A 22430-nucleotide genomic window follows, 5' to 3' on the forward strand; every position below is an offset into this window, starting at 1 on the left:
AATTCAAGACTCTATACCCAGTCCTGAATCATTCATCTGTCAGAGCAAATAAAGCCATCTATTGATATGCAAATAATCAAAACCATATTGTTCTACACCCATTAGAGGAGAAATGGATCGAATTAAAACCAAACAACAACTAGAACAGATTGCTCAAGTATCACTATAGAGGACCATGGATGACAGAGATCCCTCAACCAAAAAAAGGGCATTTTGTGAGCTCCATTCAGGGGGAAAAAATTGGGGATGACAGAAATCAAATAATAAATAAGTAAATATGTTATTTGGTCAGCCTACATGCTTTATTGAGGTGCAACTAAAGTCCTAGTCTTTACTAGTTCTCTATCCAATTGTGCTCAGCCTGAAGTTATATCTATGTATATTTTAATGTCTACATTTTTATTATCGAGATTTTAAATGATGTTTCTTTTATACTCATATTTTATTGTTTCAATCTTTCTGTTTTTTACTTCCTAAATAAGCTAAGACACACTTATTCCTTTGACTGTAATTTGATGTGGAAAAAATTTATCATCTGAGTGCTTAATCATTGTGTATGTCTTTCCAAGTGTTATGCTACTTAATATAATTTGGAATTTTACTTTGTAGACTTAAGAAACAATTTCATGTGATTATTAATATTCTCTCTCTCCTCCAATTCTAATTGCCTTACTTAAATCATGCCCACCCCCTCAACTCTGTTTTTCAAAAGTAACAGTCATAGTTCCAGTAGCCCAACTTGTAAGAGGCATTTCTGTCTCCTACAGGAGCCAAACTTGTGTCTTTTTTCTTTTCACCAAGATCCAGAGCCCTTTAGGCCCATAACTTCAGACCTACTCACTGCTTTGTTGTTGTTTTTCTACTTCTTATCCACAGAAATATGTCTCCTTTTAATCCCAGCTATGATTATTTTGCTTTTCTTTTATTATATTGTCTATTACTGCAGTTTTGAGGACCATGTTGTGTGGAAGTCTTCCCACTTCTTCTCTTTCCCTCAATCTCTCTCTCTTCCTCTTACAAACACATACACACATATATCTTATTTTCTTTCCTTTGATCCATTCCTAATCCAATTCTCTCTTAGAATAAGCACTGGTTATTTCTTTCATAATCTGCATTCTTCCCAAACCACTGTCCATGACATTATTTATATCCATGGGGATTTTTGAATAATATATAGTATATACTTGGATGTTTTATGATCAAAATTGCATTATATACTATGTATCATGAAAATGTCATGATTGTGGTTTTCACTGAATATTTTACTTTTGATATCTCTGTCGATATAGATAGATATTATTCCTTCTACTGTTCTATAGTATTCCTTCATATGCATATCACATATTGTGTCTATTCATTTTCTTACATTTAACATTTCTAATCCTTGTCATGGAAAGCATGCTTATATGGACAATAGCCCACATTTCTCTTTGTAAGTGAAGAAGTGTTTCTAAGGGATCTAGTACAGGTAGAGCTGATTTCCAGATAAACTGGAAGAGCTCTCTCTGTGTCTCTGGAGGTGCCTAGAAGTCTGGTTTTTGACTCTTTGCTAAGGAAAGGGCAATGGAATTCATGATATTCTGTTCAGGATTTGAAACTTTTCTAGATACCCAAAGTTGGCTTCCTTTCACTCTGTCACCCAGGCTGGAGTGCAGGGGCAGGATCTCAGCTCACTGCAACCTCGACCTCTCAAGCTCAAGCAATCCGTCCACCTCTGGACTAGCTGAGACTACGGGCATACAACACAATGCCCAGCTAATTTTTTTAGTTTTTGTAGAGATGAGGTTTTGCAGTATTACCCAGGCTTGTCTTGAATTCCTGGACTCAAGCAATCTGCCTGCCTTGGCCTCCCAAAGTGTTGGCATTACAGGAATGCATTACCACGCCAAGCCCAAAGTTAGCTTCTTTATTGATGATTGTCTTAACCCATTGGATAAGCCTGATTTTACTATTTAAAGAGGTACTGAGAGCTTTTGAGGAGAGCTCTTCCAAAGACAAAATTCCTAGCACAGATGCTGGAAATTTGAATCAGAGATTCAGCTCAGTCCTAGAGCTCAAAGATAAGACCCCCAAGAGCTCATGCTGTAGGTATTTCTTGGATTTCCAATGCTTGCCTGCATTCTTTAGATATTAGGTTGGCACAAAAAGTCTTAAAAACCTCAAGAAGGTCTGGTGAGACACTTTAAATAACTGATGTGGGGAAAAAACAATACAGATATATACCTAGCAGTAAAATTGCTGAGATATTGGGTATGTTCCTATTTCATGTCAATAAACTGCATAAAGCTATTTATTATGGCTGTACTGGAACAGAGTGCAAAGTGGAATTCTTAGTTTTCTACGTTCTTTCCAGTTGTCAATAATCATTAAAGTAGATTGCTAGTTGGTAAATTCCCACTCCAATGTCCATTCTTGGTTCTATTAATTCATCCTCTAATCTTAGATGGAGTCTTTACTAGCAAGGTGTCCTGGGGAGCATTTTATATTCACTTACTAAATCAGATTAGTCCAAGATGCACATTTTCCTAGGATTCTGTACACTCAGCCAAGGTTGGTAGACCTCATTCTACCAAGGAATGGTAGACAACATTCCATTCCTTAAAGTTCATGCCAGGAGTATTCTGCTGAGGAAATGAAAGACCACATCTAGGAACAGAGGAAAAGAATGAAGTGTGAGCTTTATCAGCAATGTCTACAGTAAGCAAATGAGAGGGATTAGCTTCATGTGTTTATACTCTGCTCTGGAACCCTCTCTGACTTCCCTAAGCAGAACAATTATTACCTCTTGCCATTCCATGAGGATGTAGTTTCAGAATATTTTGAAGGGCTCAATTCTAATCATGTTCTCTGGAGATCTAATAGACTAAATATAAATTTAAAATAATTTCTTTTCTTGGAAGATTTCAGATCAGCTATGGACTTTTATTACATTAATCATAAATTAAATTAATGTATCAAGTAGATTACTAGATATTACAGATTTAGAAATTATACATATGCTAGGGTTTTCCAAACCGAGCTAACCCTTTTAATTCAATGAGCACTGTAAGTGTACTCGTAATTGTTTTGTAAGCCATAACAATAGGCTCTATTCTCTCAAACATAAAGGAAAGTGTCTCTTTTATTGTTCTGTACTGTAATTGTACTGTATTCAAGACAGAGAGGACAAGAAGAAAGAATAATAGACACAATAGGGATATCTCATACAGCACAAGTTGGATTCATTTGATAAAGACTTTGGGTCAACAGTTAAGCTAAGAGACAGAGTTGCGAAGAATAAGCTTTTCATGTGATCTCTAGTTGAAAATGTAAACACAGTATTTTTTGTGGACATGCAGTGGAAAGGATTAGTTATAACTCTCTGCGGGTATGTGTGTGTGTATGCTTCTCCTACCATACCTGGGATTGCTCGTCACAGAAGCAACTTCATTTTTGAGAGAGTAGGCTGTGGGATGTGACAATGAGGAAAGAAGTGCTGGTAAAGCATTTCCTCTTCATAATGCTTCTACAGCTAGAGTTTAGTAATACCGGGGGGCATTCTTGGTAATGTGATGGCTTTTTTTTTTTTTTTTCCTGAGACAGAATAATCACTCTATCACCCAGCCTGGAGTCCTGTGGTACATTCTTTGCTCACTGCAACCCCGCCACCCGGGTTCAAGTGATTCTTGTGCCTCAGCCCTCTGAGTAGCTAGAATTACAGGCACACACTACCACACTCGGGTAATTTTTGTATTTTTAGTAGAGACAGGGTTTCACCATGTTGGCCAGGCTAGTCTCGAACTCCTGGCCTCAAGTGATCTGACCACCTTGGCCTCCCAAAGTGCTGGGATTACTGGCGTGAGCCACTGCACCCGGCCTAATGTGGTGGTTTCTTTAATGTGACGGCTTCTTTAAAAAAAAGTTTGTTTTATTCTGGTGGATTATTTAAATTTTTAATTAAAATTGCATACCTCTGTCATGTTTTACTTGTAAAATTTTGTTAGTGAAAATAAGACTAAAATAAATTTTCTGACCAATGCCTAAAAAACATCATATTTCAACATGCTTTTCTATTTGAAAACAAAAATAAGTCCTTGCATATTAAAGGATTTTAAACTTAACCTGTTAAAAATATTGTTTGTGTGGAATAATTTTCTCTTTGTCTACTTAATCTATGCCTACTCATGCTAAGAGCCCAAACTAAACTCATGCTAGATCTAGATGGTAAACTGATACTCAGGCATATTGTTCTTGATTTTTTGGTTTTATTGTTTTTAAATTTTCTAGTCCATTGTCATAATGCTTTTATTTTTGGTGTTGATTTTAATTTGTGACACTTTAATATTATTTATTTATTTATTTTATTTTATGTTATTTTATTTTATTTTATTTTTTTGAGCCAGAGTCTCACTCTATCACCCAGGCTGGAGTGCAATGGCGCAATCTTCGCTCACGGCAACCTCTGCCTCCCGGGTTCAAGCAATTCTCCTGCCTCAGCCTCCCGAGTAGTTAGGATTATAGGCACCCGCCACCATGCCTAGCTAATTTTTGTATTTTTAGTAGAGATGGGGTTTCACCATATTGGCCAGGCTGGTCTCTTGGCCAGGCTGGTCTTGAACTTCTGACCTTGTGATCTGCCCACCTCAGCTTCCCAAAGTGCTGGGATTACAGCGTGAGCCACCGTGCCTGGCAATATATTTAATTTCTTAACATAACTATTTATTAGTAGATTTTGGTGAAAAGAGACAACACAGTGGCAATATATCTAATTCATTATATAATTTAATAACCTGAATTCAGGAAACATTTGATTACCTCCTATGTAAAAGGCAGTAAAAAAAGATAAAACTTCATGGTCAAGTAACAAATATTCTGATAAAAAAGGTAATTGTCTTTGTCCGTTTGTGTTGCTGTAATAAAACACCTTAGACTGGCTCATTTATAAAAAAATAAAAACATATTTCTCACAGTTCTGGAGTCTGGGAAATCCAAGATCAAAGGTGCTGGCAGATTTGGTGTCTGGTGAGGGCTGCTTTCTGCTTCCAAGATGGTGCCTTATTGTTGCATCCTCTGGAGAAGGAGGTAAAGCTGTGTCCTCACATGGTAGAAGGAGAATAGAAAAGAAAAGGCTCATTCCTCAGAGATAATGCAGTCTAGCTTCCTCATATGGTAAAAGGCATGGGAGCAGAGAGGCAGCTCTATGATGCATTTTTTAAAAGGGCATTTATCTTATCCATGAGGGCAGAATTCTCATACCCTAATGACCTCCGAAGCACCCCACCTCTTAATACCACCACCTAGGGGGTTAAGTTCCATCATATGAACTTTGGAGCAATACATACAAACAAACGACAGCGGTAATCATGTGTACAGGTGAAGTGAGAACGTAGCCTGTGCTAAGGGTTATTAAGAGCAGTACAAAAACTGCTACAAGTACAAAAATAAAGGGATATGTTTCTCCTTAGTAACCCAAGGAGAAGAGTGTAGAGTGAGATTGAAAGAGAAGACAGGAGACAAAGGAGAATGAGAATAGAAATTAACTGAGATTTGCACTGTAAAAGAAGTGATAGAAACCAGAGCTTTCAGTGTAGAGGCTGTCAGCAGAGAAGGCTGTTTTTGATTTGTCAATTAGGAAGTCATTAGACCTTTGTCAGAGAGGAGGTTCAGAAACAGTGGAAACGAAAGTAAGATTTAAGGGGAACTTGCAGTTAAAGGGGCAGGCTAGCCATTTTTACACTGCTCTTCTCTTTAAAGCCAAGAGAATATGAGAAAGAAAAAAAAAGACTTTTTAGAAAACAGAAGAAAATTCTGTCTTTAATAAAGGTTAAGAGCCATAATCTTAAACCACAAACTATTATATTAAGAATAGCTCTTGAATAAAATGAAGTTTCAGACCTGCGAAGTCCAACTGTAGGGCCAGACACGGTGGCTCATGTCTGTAATCCCAGCACTTTGGGAGGCCAAGGCAGGTGGAATGTTTGAGCCCAGGAGTTTGAGACTAGCCTGGGCAACATAGACTTTCATCTCTACAAAATAAAAACACAAAAATTAGACAGGTGCAGTGGCATGCGCCTGTAGTCTCAGCTTCTCAGGAGGCTGAGGTGGGAGATTGCTTGAGACTGGGAGGTCCAGGCTGCAGTGAACCACCGAGCCATGACTGCACCACTGCACTCTAGCCTGGGCAGCAAACCCTGAACATGTCACAAATAAATAAATATAAAAAAAAGAAGCTAGGCATGGAGAGTGCACTCTTATCTTTTGTGAGCCAAGGAGTTCTCCCTGGGCAGGAGGTATGGTCCCATGAAATTCAGTGAAGAATATCTTGGTCAGGTGTATTGGCTCATGCCCCAATATTTTGGGAGGCTGAGGTGGGAGGGTTGCTTGATCTCAGCAGTTTGAGACCAGCCTGGGCAAATGAGGAAGTCTCCAAAAAAAAATTAAAAATTAGCTAGGTACAGTGGCACATGCCTGTAGAGCTGAGGAGGGAGGATCACTTGAGCCTGGGACTTGGAAGTCAAGGCTGAGGTGTGCTGTGATGGTGCTACTGCCTTCCAGCCTGGGCAACAGAGTGAGACCCTGTCTCAAAAAATTTAAAAATGTACCATTCCCTAAACTCCATTCCACTCTGAGTATTGGAAAGACACATAACACTGAAGGAGACAGGGTACAGGAAGTACATAGCCATTACTATAAAGCATTGCAGCAGGTTTGATACAGAAGTAAAGACCAGCAGCCATTGGCTTCACACATGATGATCAGGTTTAGCTTAGTCATCTTGCCACATAAAACCTACGTCACCTGGTGCTAAACTTGAGTCATGTTGATTTCCTGCTTTAATAACAGCAAAGAGAATTGGGCCATACCCGCAGATAAATCTACTCATACCTCCAGAATACCTCACACCTCCAGTCATACTTCTGATTTATAGAGCATGTTACCTCTTTCAGAGGTAACTATCTTGTTTTCTCTCTATCTTATTTTATTTTTAAAAATTTCTTGCAGAGATGGGGCCTCACTTTGTTGCCCAGGCTCGTCTTGAGCTCCTGGCCTCAAGCAATCTTCCTGCCTCAGCCTCCCAAAGCATGGAGATTACAGGCATGAGCCACCACACCCAGCCAGAAACATTTTAAAAGAGACAACAAACTGACTGGAGAACAAAGTTAGGATTGAAACTCAAGTTGATTTCCTAAAAAGGGCAATCAAGAAAGAAAATATTCCTGCCTTCTGATCAGTGGTGAATGGGAAAAAAGAAAGAAAGAAAGAGAAACAAAAAAGAATATTGCAAAGAAAAGAAGTAACTGCACTTAAGGAAAAACAGAGAGGTGAGTGAGAGAGTTTGGGGTAGTTCAATTTTAAGTTTGCTGAACTATAGCATCCATGGGGAAGAGACACTCAAAATGAGACTGTGGAACTAGGCACAGGCCCGGTGTGTCATATTAAAACTTCACCCTTTTCAGATATCAGTAAGAAAGACTTTTAAGCCTGGGCAACATAGTGAGACCCCCATCTCTACAATAAAAAGTAATCATAATATAGAAAAAAAATTTATTTTATAAAAGGTCTTTACTTAACATCTTAAGACATGATTTCATTTGCATTTTAGAAAAATTGATCTATGGATGACATAGAGTTTTGATTATAAGGTGAAATATAGAGACAGGGAATGAAGTTAGGAAACTGTCCAAAGAAAATTGTAACACGATGATGACACGGGATTCTTTTGGTGCTGCTTTGCCAGCTGAAAACCTCAGTGGCTGGTACTCTGCCCCGGCTTTGCTCAGTCCCTCTGGGCTTGCTCTGCCCCCTTGGCCTGGCAGGCTGTTGTTGGCTCATTCCCAGATTCCATGATCACCACAGCTCTGCATACAGCCCATAGTGGGACCAGGTGTGCCCAAAGTGGCTTCCACAGCTGGGTGTGGAAGGGGGTTCCACAGACAAAGGGGAACATGGTGGTGCTGAAAAACTCAGAAATGCAAGCAAGTGCAGGGCACCAACTGGGTGTCACAGCTTCTGCTAGGGGAGTCCAAAGGTCTGAGACACCAGGGAATGCCACAACTCTCTTTCTCCTTCCCGCTGCTTGCAGCTCAGCGAGTGGGGATGTTCATTCCTGCTGCCTGTGGCTTAGTGAATAGTGGTGCATTACAACTCTGGCTCAGAGAGTCCCAAGGTCTGGGCCCCCAGAAGGGTCACAGCCCCTGTCATCCTTGCCCCCTGCAGCTTGGTGAGCTGGTCAGGAATATGTTACGAGTTTTTTTTGCTCGCGTTATTCAGCAGGTTCTGGGTTCTTGTCCTGCAAGAAGAATGAGGTATGCAGACACTGGAGAATGAGCAAGGCAGAGAATCATTTTATTGAACAACAGAAAAGCTCTTGACAGCAAGAGAGGACCCAAAGTTGGTCCTCTCTTGACCCTTTGTGAGAAGGGGCCAGAAAGCAGGTAGCTGTCTGTGTGGCTGAGTCTGGCGTTTTCATAGGTTTGGAATGAGGATGCATGGGTTGTAGGTAGCCTTGGAAAAGGCAACATTTGATTGGATAAAAAGCTTTATTCATCATGTCTGTAATCCCAACACTTTGAGGGGCCAAGGCGGGTGGATCACCTGAGCTGAGGAGTTCAAGACCAGCCTGACCAACATGGTGAAACCACGTCTTGGCTAAAAATACAAAAATTAGCCAGGCATGGTGGCACACACCTGTAATCCCAGCTACTCGGGAGGCTGAGGCAGGAGAATCACTTGAACCCGGGAGGTAGAGGATGCAGTGAGCCAAGACCACACCATTGAACTCCAGCCTGGACAACAGAGTGAGATGTCGTCTCAAAAAAAAAAAAAAAAAAAAAAAAAGCATTATTCAGAAAGGACCAATCAGGGAAAAAGTGGGCAAACAGGAATAGAAGTTCTTACTCCAGTCATAGACTCTTTCTGGAACCAGCAGCTGGGGGTTCAGGCTTTAAATTGTCTTTGATTTGAAGGCTGGGTTTCACCAGGAACCCAACCCTGTCTATCTAGGAATTTGTCTGTCTCCTGCCACTATCAATGACCAGTTAGACTGAGACATGCAGCGGGAGGGGGAATGCTATAGAAGGAAGGAGTAGACAGTCATTGGTCAAAGTGAAGACTCCATGTTTTCTGTTAAAAACCCAGTAGAATTTATGATTCTATGTTTTTGTGAAAAGTCATGGGTAAGAGGAAATTAGAAAGCAATTTCTTCTGCCTATGTCTTCTTGCTGATTATTTTTTTGCTCTATATTTATGTCTTTTCATTAATGAAAAATCGAGAGTATCCTGCTTAGCTACTTATTGGTGTCAGTAAAACATTAACCATAGTACTATTGCATTCAGCCTGTGTCAGTGCAGTGAGTCCAAAGGTCCATTTCTCAAGCGCAATAGAGATAGATACAGGGGTCCTGTATGAGACGAATTATTTTTTGTTTGTTTTGTTTTGTTTTGTTTTGTTGTTCATAGAGACAGGGTCTCGTTCTGTTGCATGGGCTGAAACACAGTGGCAGAATCGATATAAATGTAAGGTGGTATGTAGATATTTATTTATGTATGTGCCTTTAAAAAAACTAAATAAAATGGCACAAAAGATGTTGAAAAAGAGGAAATCAAAGAAAATGTACAAGAAAAATATCAACAAAAACAGATTTTCCTATATTAAGATAAAAATTAAATTCTTGGAAAAAAGTATAACATGAACAAATGAGAATATTTTATTGAGTAAAATGAAAATAAATAATAATAGTTTTATCTATTAAGAACATTAACTGATGTATACGCTATATATTCCAGTATTTTTTCCCAGTTTCTCATTTGTCTTTTGTCTTTATTCAGGAAGTTTAGGAATGAGGCAGGATCATCAAACCTGGAAACTAGGAATCTCTGAAGCCACTGAAGAGCCTGAAGTGTCCACGGGGCCAAGTAGCTAGAGATGCCCAGGAAAGGAATACAGGGGGAGATCCTTCAGCCTTTGCAGAATGAGAAGCCTGTAGGTACAGTGAAGAAACAGTTTAACTTAACATAACATTTATAAGTTGGAAGAAAATATTTCTAACAAATATAACTGATATTACTCAGGATATAAAATGTTCTACTACAAATAATGCAACAGGAATATGAACCAAAGTTATGTTTCCTTTGTCTTAACATTCAGCTAGAGGTTTTGAAATGCTTTATTGCATCACAGCTGAGAACTACTGGGAGTCAATGATCCTGCTCCCCTTGGTGTGTTTCGGCAAAGAGGAGGCTGCAAACTGCTGTTCCTGTGAAGTTTGATAGAAAACTGCAAGGCCAGCTTTCCATGGTACAGACTCTTTGTCCTTGGGGCCATCCATATTGAATTGTTTTTCATATACCATATAAAGACCATTTTTAAAATTAAAAACAATAACAATTTCTTAATAATGAATGTTAAAATAACCAGGAAATAATTAGAATTATGAAATTAAACCAATGAGATAAAGTGGAAGAACAGAATGCAAGAAACTAAGAAGTTGAGTAAAAATAAAGAATAAATAGCATAATATAAGAAAAAGGTAAAACTGTGTAACAGAAAACAATTTAAAATAAAACTGACATCAGTAAAGTAGAAATAAGCATAAAGGTGAGTTATGAAATAAACTAGGGAAAGAAATAAAAGGAATAAAAAAAGAGTTAAAAATGAATCAATATTGAAATAATACAAAGAAAATATAAGAAATAAATTGGGGAAAAGTGGAAGAGACAAGCAACTTGATTGGAAAAAGAAATGTTAAAAAAATAAGTTAAGGGGACCACACAGTGTCTCATATCTGTAATCCTGGCACTTTGGGAGGCCAAGATAGGCAGATCGCTTGAGTTCAGGAGTTTGAGATTAGCCTGGGCAACTTGGTGAAAACTCGTCTCTACAAACAATACAAAAATTATTGTTTGTAGTGGTGGTGCACACCTGTGATTCCAGCTAGTTGGGGAGGCTCAGGTGGGAGGATCACTCGAGCCCAGGAGTTGCAGTGAGTCATGATTACACCACTGTATTCTAGCCTGGGCAGCAGAATGAGTCCCTGTCTCAAAAAGAAAAAGAAAAAATAAATAAATAAGTTGAGGGTAAGGGGATACAGGGATCTCACTGTACTTTCTTCCCAGTTTTGCTATGAACCTAAAATTGCACAGTGGAATAGAATAAAATCTATATAAAAGAATAAACATTTTTTAATTGGCAATAAGCTGAAAAAGGAAAATACAGTTAAACACCACGTAAAACAACAAAATATGGTAAAACAATGTAGTAGGGAAAAGTTGTAATTTATTTTAGACAGTATTAGTATATCCTGAATAAAAAGAATTATTACTGTTATGTAATTATGAGTGATATTGCTCAAAGCTATTGTACATATACTTGGTTGTTTACTTTGTATGTTTGCAGGATTATTTAAACTTTGTATAATCTTTTTACAAAACAATTTAAGTATAGACTCTTTCCACTTTGGGAGGCCGAGGCTGGCTGATCGCGAGGTCAGGAGATTGAAACCATCCTGGCTAACACGGTGATACCCCATCTCTACTAAAAATACAAAACCAAAATTAACTGGGCATGGTGGTGGGCACTTGTAGTCCCAGTTGCTCAGGAGGGTGAGGAGAGAATGGCGTGAACTTGGGAGGTGGAGCTTGCAGTGAGATTGTGCCACTGCACTCCAGCCTGGGCAACCGAGCAAGACTCTGTCTCAAAAAAAAAAAAAAAACTAGAATCTTTCAAGGTGAAAATAAAACCTGTTTATCTGAAATAAATAATAATAATTAGCTCTGATGAAAATACATGTGATACAATTCCTTACCAACTTTTTTTTAAAAACTGAAACAGTATTTTGCAGCTTACACTCCTATTCTTATCAAGTTTTGGAACTGAAATTAGCATAACTTCAGAAAATGAATAGGAAAGCTCATCTTTTTGTATGATCTGGAATAGTTTGAATAACATGAGACTCTCCTAATCTTTAATGCTGTGCTAGAATTCATATGCAAAACTTTCCAAACATAATGTGTGCCTTCTATTTTTTTTCTGTACTTCCTGGCAATGGGGCTGTTTCCTTTTACACAATGACTCTTTAAACGCATTTTTAATCTCCTCTAAAGGAATTGTTTTCTTCAACTGTTTCTCTTATTTGGTTAGTTTTGAAAATTTGCCTTTTGCTAACTAATTATGTTTTTCCTCTAAATTACAAAAATATTTCTATAGAGGATACTATTTTCTTACATGACTACAAGTTAAAATTTCAAATGCATTTGTCCTTTTCTGTTTCTTGCTAGTTCTTCCTCTTATCTAATAATCTGCATCTTCCTTGTCTAGATTCAGAGCCCCTTAGTAGCACTTTTCTTTGGTTTTTGGGGACATACTGCACCATTCTTCAGATCCTAGTCTAGTGAACTCTTTTCCCCTGCCTGCAATGTGGGGTTAAGACAATTTAGGAATTTGCTATATTTTAGTGTCTGTCTATAAGCTATGAGAAGTTTCAAATGACTGGCAAAATGGTGGACCGATATTGGACACTTCCAAAATGAGAACTTTTACAGCATTTATTAGTGACACTAGAAAACACTTTGCCAGACAAACATAGGAAGAAAGGACAAATCCCAGAAGAGGATCTTGAAGTGATATCTCCAAACATCAGCTTTATACTACCCCTGTTGATAGTCATTTTTAATATTAAGAAAAAATTTCTTTTGTGAGTTGTTATGGTAAAAGAGGGCATGTACATTGCAACTTGTACTATAGAAAAAAAAAAAAAAAACCCTGGTATATGAAAGCTTTGTCTTTAGATGGAGATTTTGTAATACCTGTTCCCATTTTACAGAGTCATCATGACATCAATGATGTTGTTATGCGGTCAGTGATGTCAATATGACTCAACTCACTTTGGGTTTTTCATGTTTTACAGGAACCTCAGAAATTCCTCATGTAAACAATCAGACAATTGAGCAAATTGGCCTTCAAACACATATAACAGAAAACGACTAAAGTTCCCCTGCTACAGCACACTATTCAGATTGCCTTCTATACCTTTGTGAGTTTAACAGTGAGGGAAAAGTTCTGCTCTAGGAAAAAGGGAATGGGTTATAGGAATTTTAGATTCTAAGTAGATTTTAATCACCAACTGGCAAAATGTCATTTGCTTATAATGAACCCCTGCATTTTCCCTCTGAAAAACTGAAAATACAACATATAGAGGGTAGGAAAGTCCCTTCCCATTACTGAGAAATTTTTCTAATAACCAGACTATGTACCTCACGGGAAGGAAAAAAGTAGATTGTCTAAATATAGCCTAGTGATTTATTAGCATATTAATTTGCTTTGCCTTCCCAGTTGTAAAAGTGAGGGAGAGGGAGAAGAAAGGAGAGAATGGGGGAGGAAATGAGAGTTCAGTGGAGGGAAGAGAGAAAAAGGGAAAAAAGAAAAGGAGAGAGAGAGAGAGAGGAAGGGAAGGCAAGAGGAGGGCATTGGAGAAAGAGGAGAGATGGCCAGAGGAGGGAAAGAGGAGGGGGCAGCAGGAAAGGAAGAAGAGGGGAAGAAAGGGCAGATAAGGGGAGGGGGAAGAAGAGAGGAGAGATAAGTTTGTGTGTGCTCTGTTTTTTATACTTTCCCCTACCCATATAGAGAAGATGCTGTGTTCCTTGGCAGAAATTGCTTAAGGCAAATCTCCTGACCTAGCATTTGAGAAAGTTTTTGTTATGTCATATTGGTTATCCCCAAGGGGAAGTTTGGGAAGAGTGATTGGGTGTGCAGGGCCCTGGGATACATGAGATGAGGGGAAAGGAGAGGCAGGAGGGCAGAGAGAAGGAAGCTAATTGGCCCCTCGCATGTGGGAACTTCCCAACACCCTCTGTAAAGAAGAAAGAAGAGTTCCAATGATGAATGACTCAGAGTAAATTTTCCTCCTAAGAAGTCACATGTGAGCTCTGCATTTTTATTTAACTAAGAAAAATAGTGTATTGTGAAATTGTCTGTTTACCCAAGTTTGAGACTGCAGTTTTTTTTTTTATTAGTTCTTTCCTAACTTGTCCCTGTCTTTAATCTCATTACTCACTTCACATACTGAGCACCCAGCATTAGAGTGTTATGATCAGACTGGTAGTGCAGCCTTGGATTCTTACAGAAAGAGTTTACTGCTCTGAATTTAATTTGGTTAATGATCCAGCAAGCACCCATTTTAGTCTACTAAATGCTAGGTACTGGCCTAACTGTGGCAAAAAGGCCCTGAAGAATAAGAATAAAGTTCGTAGTTCAAGATTACCTTTTGAGAGGAAAAATGCTTATAAAATAAACTAAATCTTAATTTAAAAACATAAAACAAATTAACCAATTTAATAGATATTTACTTAGCTCCATACATAGGCAGAGCTCTAAGGAGGATAAAATCAGTCTTTTCCTCTCACAAACATATCATGTTATCAGCGGGATGGCATACCTGGAAATTAGTAGACAACTGGGAATTGTACAACAGCTTATTTCGGCAACACTTTTTTTCTTTCTGTTTCCAAAAGGAAGGAATGGTAGCTCACACTGTTCTCTGTTTAACCTCCACTGCTGGCCCTGCAGTGGGTCTTGCTTTCACCCCCGACCCCGCATGACTTGTTCTCTCACAATTCCCTTCTGTATTTAGGGGCCTATGTTATTATACAAGTTTTGCTCCCCATTACATCCCTGGCATTTCACTTTGTGCTTGGTGTAAAGAATATGCTTAATACTTTTCTTGAATGAATGAAGGTGTCAACTGAAGAATGACAGGTTTGTACACTTGGAAAGGAGAGCTTCATTTCACATAAAGGGTTGCAGCCTCCAGGGTGGCCATTCTGACCTCTGAAAAGCGTAGCCTCTGGTCAGAAGCTGGAAACAGACATTTTGAGGGAGGGGCAAAGGAAACAGAAATTTATGTTGAGCAGGGTAGCTGAATATACATATTCAATAAGCTATAGAGGGAGCCATGAATATTTATGAAAGGAGAAATGTGCGCATGCACAATGGAGTTTCATGCCTCTCCATGGGATCCGTGTTCAAAAAAATGGCAGCATTAATACAATCTGAGGGTGCAGTTTTCAGCCCAATGTGAAGCAGAGGACATGAAAGCCTTTACTGCACGTTCTCCATAGGCTAGCCGGAAACGCTCCATCATCAGTATTGTTTTTTTGTTCCAAACCACAAAAGGGAGGGAAAACATCAGGTGATGGTTGATGTCATTGGTGGAGTCTTTTGAAATGACTGGTTTCTGTTTAGCCGTAGGGCAGAAAGTCCAATCGTAGTTAGTGATCACTTCCTATCCTGTCACGGCCAAAAACTTAGTTTTCAAGTTTACTCTGGGGTCCCCTTGGCCAAGAGCGTGTCCGTTCAGTTAGTCTAGGGGCTTAGGATTTTATTTTTATTCCTCAAATATAACAAATTTAAAGAAAGAAATTTGTAAAACATAAGAAATAGAAGTATAGCTTACACCTCCAAACAAGTTCTTTAAAGGTGACAGAGTTAAACAGTAGTTTTAAGATAATATTTTGATGAAATTTTTAATCATATTATTGTAAGATTTTAGAAGAAGCAAGATCTTGTGAAAACAAAATCTTGATGTCCATATCTGTCTCTCTAAATCTATAGTCAATCTTTTAAAAGAGTGACACAAAAATGACACAGATCCGCCCTCTGGTTCATTCCCCATACATTAGAGCCTGGTAATCTTCCAAAGTTTTTACAGCATAAGGCATACACCACAGAATAGATGCAAAAAAATTACACCTTCTGAAATTTCCTGAATGGATTCAAATTTTTACTCTTCTAAGTCAATCAATTGTTGGACTACTTTATAGGATTATTGCAAGGATAGGATTGATGAAGTGAAATATATTTTCTTTTCCCTGGTTAATTACTCCTATTAAAGTAATTTTATGCACTTTATCTGCCTCTCTTGGAAACTGGAGATTAGTACTTTCTGTCTGGTTTCTTAAGATTAAAAAAAAAGACAATATGTCACGTTTGACTTAAGTGTCATGGTACCTATGGCTTTCTACCTGCATGGTTTTATCATCTCAATAATCTTGGGAAGAAGGTATTTTTAAGTTCATTTTATAAATAGGAGACTGAGCCTCCACAAGGGTTAAGTGAATTGCTCAGGTTTATACAATGAACACTTGATAGAAATGATTAAATGACACTTGACTTGATTTGTTGTGGGTTGCTAAACAAAGCATAGGTGTGTGTAAGTCATTCAATTATTCAGGCACAGTCTTCATCCTTAGTCCAAATATCGAAAGTCTTTGCTCTTAGTTTTTATAACTACAAGGATATTCATCAAAAGACCCAAGCTCAGGAATAAACCTAAAGAGGTAGTCAAAGTAGAACAAAAGACAGTTCACAGACTTAAATGAACAATTTGCATTAATGAAGTTTGTCAGGCTAGTTTCCACTTGAATCTTCAGATCTTCTTTCTTCCTTGATTGTCTTGTTAACTGTCCAGGTTTATTACTGAGGAGTTTTTTTTGTTTGTTTGTTTTTGTTTTTTAAACTCACATGTTAGGCAATAGAATGTATTCTGGAATTGAGAGCCTATTTTAAATTTTTGACTAAAAAGCGTACCCATTAAATGTCATAGATTCAGCCATTAGGCTGAAAATTCTCAGTGTATTTGATGAAGGGTACTGTCTCAAAAATCCAGAGCTCAAACTGAAGAATTAAGGCAAAATTTGGAATTTAGCTCTAGGACAAACTCATCAATTCAGGGGTCAGAGATTTATGTAGTTAGAGGACAAGTGCGTGTTTACTTGAGTTTGAAGAGCAAAGTTGCTTCTGGAAAGAAGCCCTCACTGGAGGCTCTGGCATTTGAAATGGGGGGCAGGAACATATGTTGCTTAAATTTCTGACAGTGGCTGGAGATTGCAGATTGGTTAGGGGAGAGGAAGTAAAGTACAAGTATGTTTATAAATTCTCCACTGGGTGGAGTCTGAGCAGTTCTTTGAATCTCTTACTCTAAGATCTGGCCTGTACATTTGCAAGAAATTCTTGAGAGCTTCCTGGACAGATTCTGGGAGCCAAGCACCCCATTGGAATCCTAGCTGGTAAGCTGGAGGCACTGATAAAACTCTCCACTCTAGTGTTTACTCCATGTTTTTTCCAAATGAAACTTCTGTCAGGTAGAATCCTTGTCATAGTGTTTTAGAGGTTTTTTATTTTCTGCTGCTGTCTTCTTTTTTTTCATATTATTTTTGTAAATAAAAATGGTGTGAACTTCCTAAAGGCCCCGCCTTTAGAAATGGGTTAAATGAAGAGATCTTTACTAATGTAATGGAAAAGAACTGATGTCCATAGTGCACTGAATGTGGTTACATTTGACAAACCAAAGTTAGTCCTGTTCTTATTTGAGTTTAAACGGCAAGATTAGGTAAAACTCCAGATGAGGGAAAGATATTCTTAAACAGATTTTAAGTCTACTGTTTTCTGGTAACTTTAATTGTCTTATGCTGCTAGTAGTCATATTAAATATTTAGAGAAGTGAAAATGCCTATTCTTGAACAGAGTTTCTTCCCCTTTCATTTTATGAAACCTAAGAAGAGAAAGTTGATACACTTTTTAAAAATATACTAGATTTTCTTTTTTCCTTTCTGCTTTTATTTTGAGGCCAATGGGGTGTTATTTAATAGTAATACTGAAGCAAATGTATTGATTTTATTAATGTGTTCAGAAAGTAATTCGTATCCTAGATATGAAATATACACTTGTAACACAGTAATGTTACCCATTTCTCAATGATATGCCTAAAGAATCTTGCTGAATATGCATATTGTTTTTCCTTTTTTCTTTATTAATGAAAAACTACACACTTTCTCGACATATTTTTAAGTGAGGTTCTAAACTTTGAACTCCTATGTACAATTTGCTTATTTCAGGCGTGAATGTGAAGCTGTGTAAAGATTAACTATTGAACACTCACGGTCATTCATTTAACTATTTAGCCCTAAATCAGTGGGTGACTAGGAGATTCTAAATTCTGTTATTTTCTTAAAATCAATCAATTTTTAATTATTATACTAGCTTTTTACTTTAAAGTTCTAACTGTCTAAATAAAACTGTAAAAGCACAATTTCCAAACCTAAATTGAAGGCACATTGGTGCTGTCCATCAGAAAGTATTGATAATTTAAAAAAAATTACGAACTATCTTTTATCTTTTTATAAAGAACCTAATGTCACTTGAGTTTAACCATAATCCTTTGAAGAAAGTAACATTTAACTTTAAATAACATTGACATACAGAGCAGTTAGGTGACTTGCCTGGGACCATATGGTATGCATGTCACCCCTCTTGATAAAATTAACATTAAATATGTAAAATTTGAAAATTTGTAAAATATGTAAAAGTTGAAGTTTTTACGAGTTTGGATTTAATTTCTTCATTTCAAAATATGAGCATGTCACTTTATTTGCAAACTAAACGTGGCATAACATTACGGCTTGTGAACACTAATAGTCTTAGCCGCTGGGGTGAGTGCAGAATTAAGCAGCAATTAGTATGAGTGAATAAATTGCATCCTTAGAGTGAGTGCACTGTGCTATCCTGGGAACTAAAGACTGTATTTGAGTCTATGCGAAGTTGTGCACAGTGGTGGAGTAGGGCAGGGTGCAGTCATTTGGAAGACTATGCCCATGAAGTACCTCAAGGTACCGCAGACGTGACAGGCCCAGGAGCGGAACCAACCACTTTAACTTTTGCCTGGCTGAAACTGGACTGGGAAGGATGGATTAAAAAGGGTAAATCAATTCATGCATAACTTGTGGTCCTTTGCAGCTTGAGTGTAGGACTGAAAAAAAGAAGCCAAAGAGAAAGGGAATGAGCTGAAGACATACACACACATATACACACACACATCAGGAAGCAATATGCAAGGAAAAATCAAGTGAGAGGTTCAAGGTTCCGATGAGGAATTGTGCTCTGTGCGTTCCATCCATGGGCTTTACCAAAGGCCAGCACAATGGACTCAGCATCTCAGGCATGGTTAAGTACCCTACTGTGCACTCTGCTATCCTTTTAGTCCATTGCTGTTTCTACTCTGTCTGTGCCAGGGTTTCGTCTTGATATGGAGCAAAAGGATTCTGATGCCTCAGGATTATTACAAGGATTAAATAAGATACAGATAGAATGACATTAATGAGTATCATTTTTAAAATAAGGAAAGTTGGAATTTATTCAGAATCTGTTGGTAACAAACTAATCTCTTTAAGTAACCCCACTTAGAGTTTCAAGTCACCTCCAATGAACTCAAAGGGCTGACCTCCCAAAGAAAGTCTCAAATATAAGGCAAACTCTCTTGATTCTGAATTTCATTAGAAACATTTGTCTAAGTCTTTCTCATATGGTCAGAATGAGAGAGGGTGTCCTCCTAGTAATATGTCATTATGTCAAATAATTCATCAACCAATTTTGTTTACTCTCTCGAACTGCCACTTTGGCAGCAGGGGTACTCTGTCTAAATGAGGTGTCTATAAAGATAAATTAAACATGATTCAGGCCCCCAGGTGGAGTTCAATTCAATAGGGTAGAACAGCAACTCAGTCCAGCTACCATAAGTAACATGTTTGTAGTAAGACTAATTTGATAGTAAGGCAGAAAAACATCTCATGGAATTTTAGGAATAGCCAAGAAGATGGATCCCCTAGAGCCTTGCACATAGCATGTTGCATGAAGGATTCAGTGATTCTCAAGATGGGCTTGTCCTGTCACCTTTTCAGGAGACATAGCTGCTTAATCCCTGGCCATTGTGTAACTAAGTGACTCTCACTTGCTGCTCGAATCACTTCATGCTTTTCATGCTTTAACAATTAGTGGTTCTGTTTTACTTTGAAAAATGAGTCATTCCATGACAGTATTCCTCCTAGACCCTAGCATTTCATAGCTTCTATCTATGATTATTTTAAATTCCAGCTCCTGTACCTAACTGAATGAATAAGCACACCCCGCAGCTCAGATTCCTGAAAGAATTGGATTATATGCTCAGCTAAACATCATCACTGTTTGGTTAGATCTTTTACAGCAAATAATTCACAGATTTTTGGTGAAATTATATTGTCTTTAGTGGGTAAGTGTCCAACAGAGGTCTAATAAACTATGACCAGGCAACTGATAATGCCAAGTGGTAGAGACACAGTGATGTCTCTTCAAAATGCAGGTTCCTTCATCAGAAATCTATAGGTGGGGAGCCATTTAGAATCAAGTTTTAGGCATAGCAAATGTTTTTTATCTTTCCTAACCATACATATGTCCAAATAAATATAGTACCTGGTAGAATGTATTATTGTCTTTTTTTGGGGGGGTGGGGGTTGCAGTATTTCATACTAGTTTATTTAGGGGTTCCATTTTCACTCCTCAATAGATTTGATGTATTTCTCATATGCTTCGAATGTATTATTCTCATAAGTAAAGTACATAAGTGTGCTCTTAATTGTTATTGGTGTTCAGAGGAAGACAGGCTACTTTTGCCTGAGACATCGTAAGAGGCCTCTTGAAAAAAGCATTAGAGCTAGGTCTTTGAAGGTTGGCTAGAATCCAAACAAGTTGAAGGGGAGCAAAACGTTTTAGGCAAAGGAAATGGCATGAGAAAAATCACAGAAATAGAAAATTTCATGTGGAGGACAAATAATACTTATGGTCAGATATTGAAAGCACCATCTATCGATGCTGAAATCCTACACTTTTGTACAGAACCATGGATTGAAGCAGTTAGGAGTCACGACTGACAGCAAAGAAAAAAACATGCAATGGTGAAGCTTGGTATCTTTGTCTAGGAATATAAAGAATGGCTTATCAGTGGAGACCATGACAATTGAGAAAATAAGAAGCCCAAAAAGTATAAGAATGAAAATAGAGAGTGCAAGAATAATGTCTGTTTTACTGGCATTACGTAACCCTCAGATACGCACCTCTTTATTACCAAACACTGTGTATGTTAGTTAAGGTAAAAGAGGAAGGGAGGTAGAAGAATGGAGATTGAATTGAATTCTAGAGCTTCAGTTCTGTGTTAGTTTTGGCCCCCAGGGATTCTAGGCATTAAGTACAGTCTGAATTGAAAAATATTAAACATATCTTGTGATCCAATATTCCCCTAAGTTATAGACTCAAATATCCAATGACCAGCTTGACATTTCTACCTGCATGTTCAATACTTATTTGAAACTTAATATATCCTAAAGAGAATTTTTTTCCTTTTTTTTTGAGACGGAGTCTTGCTCTGTCGCCCGGGCTGGAGTGCAGTGGCTGGATCTCAGCTCACTGCAAGCTCCGCCTCCCGGGTTTAGGCCATTCTCCTGCCTCAGCCTCCTGAGTAGCTGGGACTACAGGCGCCCGCCACCTCGCCCGGCTAGTTTTTTGTATTTTTAGTAGAGACGGGGTTTCACCGTGTTAGCCAGAATGGTCTCGATCTCCTGACCTCGTGATCTGCCCGTCTCGGCCTCCCAAAGTGCTGGGATTACAGGCTTGAGCCACCGCGCCCAGCCATAGAATTTTTTTAAAAAAAACAGCCATGATCTATTGCCCAGGATGGAGTGCAGTGGTGCAATTAGCTCACTGCAACCTCAAACTCCTTGTCTCCTACCTCATATTCCTCAGTAGCTAGGACCACAGGTGCGTGCCAGTGCCCGCACATCTGGCTTTGTGTGTGTGTGTGTGTGTGTGTAGCAATGAGGTCTTGCTACATTTCCCAGGCTGGTCTCACTCTCATGGCTTCAAGCAGTCCCCTGCCTTGGCCTCCCAGTGCTGGTGTAACAGGCGTGAACCACCACAACCAGTCCACTAAACTGAATTCCAATTTCCCTCCTCAAAATGTTTCTTCCCCAGGTATTTTTATTTCATCATATTTCACATATTTGCCCATACCCCAAAGCTAAAAGAAAGTTTCTTTCCTGTCCTCACTAGAAATCATCTATCTGCCAGTCCTATCTACTTTTTCTCCAAAATATATCATAAATCCACACTCTTCCCTCTACCTTTGCCCTCATCACCAAATGTAATTCACCACCGTTTATCTCCTGAACTACTGTGTTAGCCTTAATTGGTCTACCTTTTCAACTCTTTTTTAAAATATTTTTTAATTTTACTTTAAGTTCTAGGGTACATGTGCACAACGTGCAGGTTTGTTACACATGTATACATGTGCCGTGTTGGTTTGCTGCACCCATTAACTCCTCATTACATTAGGCATACCTCCTAATGCTCTCCCTCCCCCATCCCCTCACCCCACGACAGGCCCCGGTGTGTGATGTTCTCCACCCTGTGTTCAAGTGTTCTCATTGTTCAATTCCCACCTATGAGTGAGAACACGGTGTTTGGTTTTCTGTCCTTGCAATAGTTTTCTCAGAATGATGGTTTCCAGCTTCATCCATGTCACTACAAAGGGCATGAACTCAGCCTTTTTTATGGTTGCATAGCATTCCATGGTGTATATGTGCCACATTTT

The 22430-nt window shown here is 38.4% G+C and overlaps 1 protein-coding gene across 4 annotated transcripts in view; it reads left to right on the forward strand.

The window, feature by feature from the left end:
- Nucleotides 1-16801: 16801 nt before the first annotated feature.
- Nucleotides 16802-22430, forward strand: part of KYNU (kynureninase) — a 175927-nt gene continuing 170298 nt past the window's right edge. For 2 of the 4 annotated variants that reach the window (XM_011935694.1, XM_011935697.1), the window contains exon 1: nucleotides 16802-17043. The gene's annotated coding sequence lies outside the window, so the exon portion shown is untranslated. Of the gene's footprint in view, nucleotides 17044-20763; nucleotides 20849-21652; nucleotides 21812-22430 lie in introns of all 4 variants that reach the window. The other 2 variants (XM_011935695.1, XM_011935696.1) reach the window with 2 other exon arrangements.

Source organism: Colobus angolensis, unplaced genomic scaffold (genome assembly GCF_000951035.1).
Source record: "Colobus angolensis palliatus isolate OR3802 unplaced genomic scaffold, Cang.pa_1.0 Scaffold147, whole genome shotgun sequence".
NCBI classification, from domain to species: Eukaryota; Metazoa; Chordata; class Mammalia; order Primates; family Cercopithecidae; genus Colobus; species Colobus angolensis.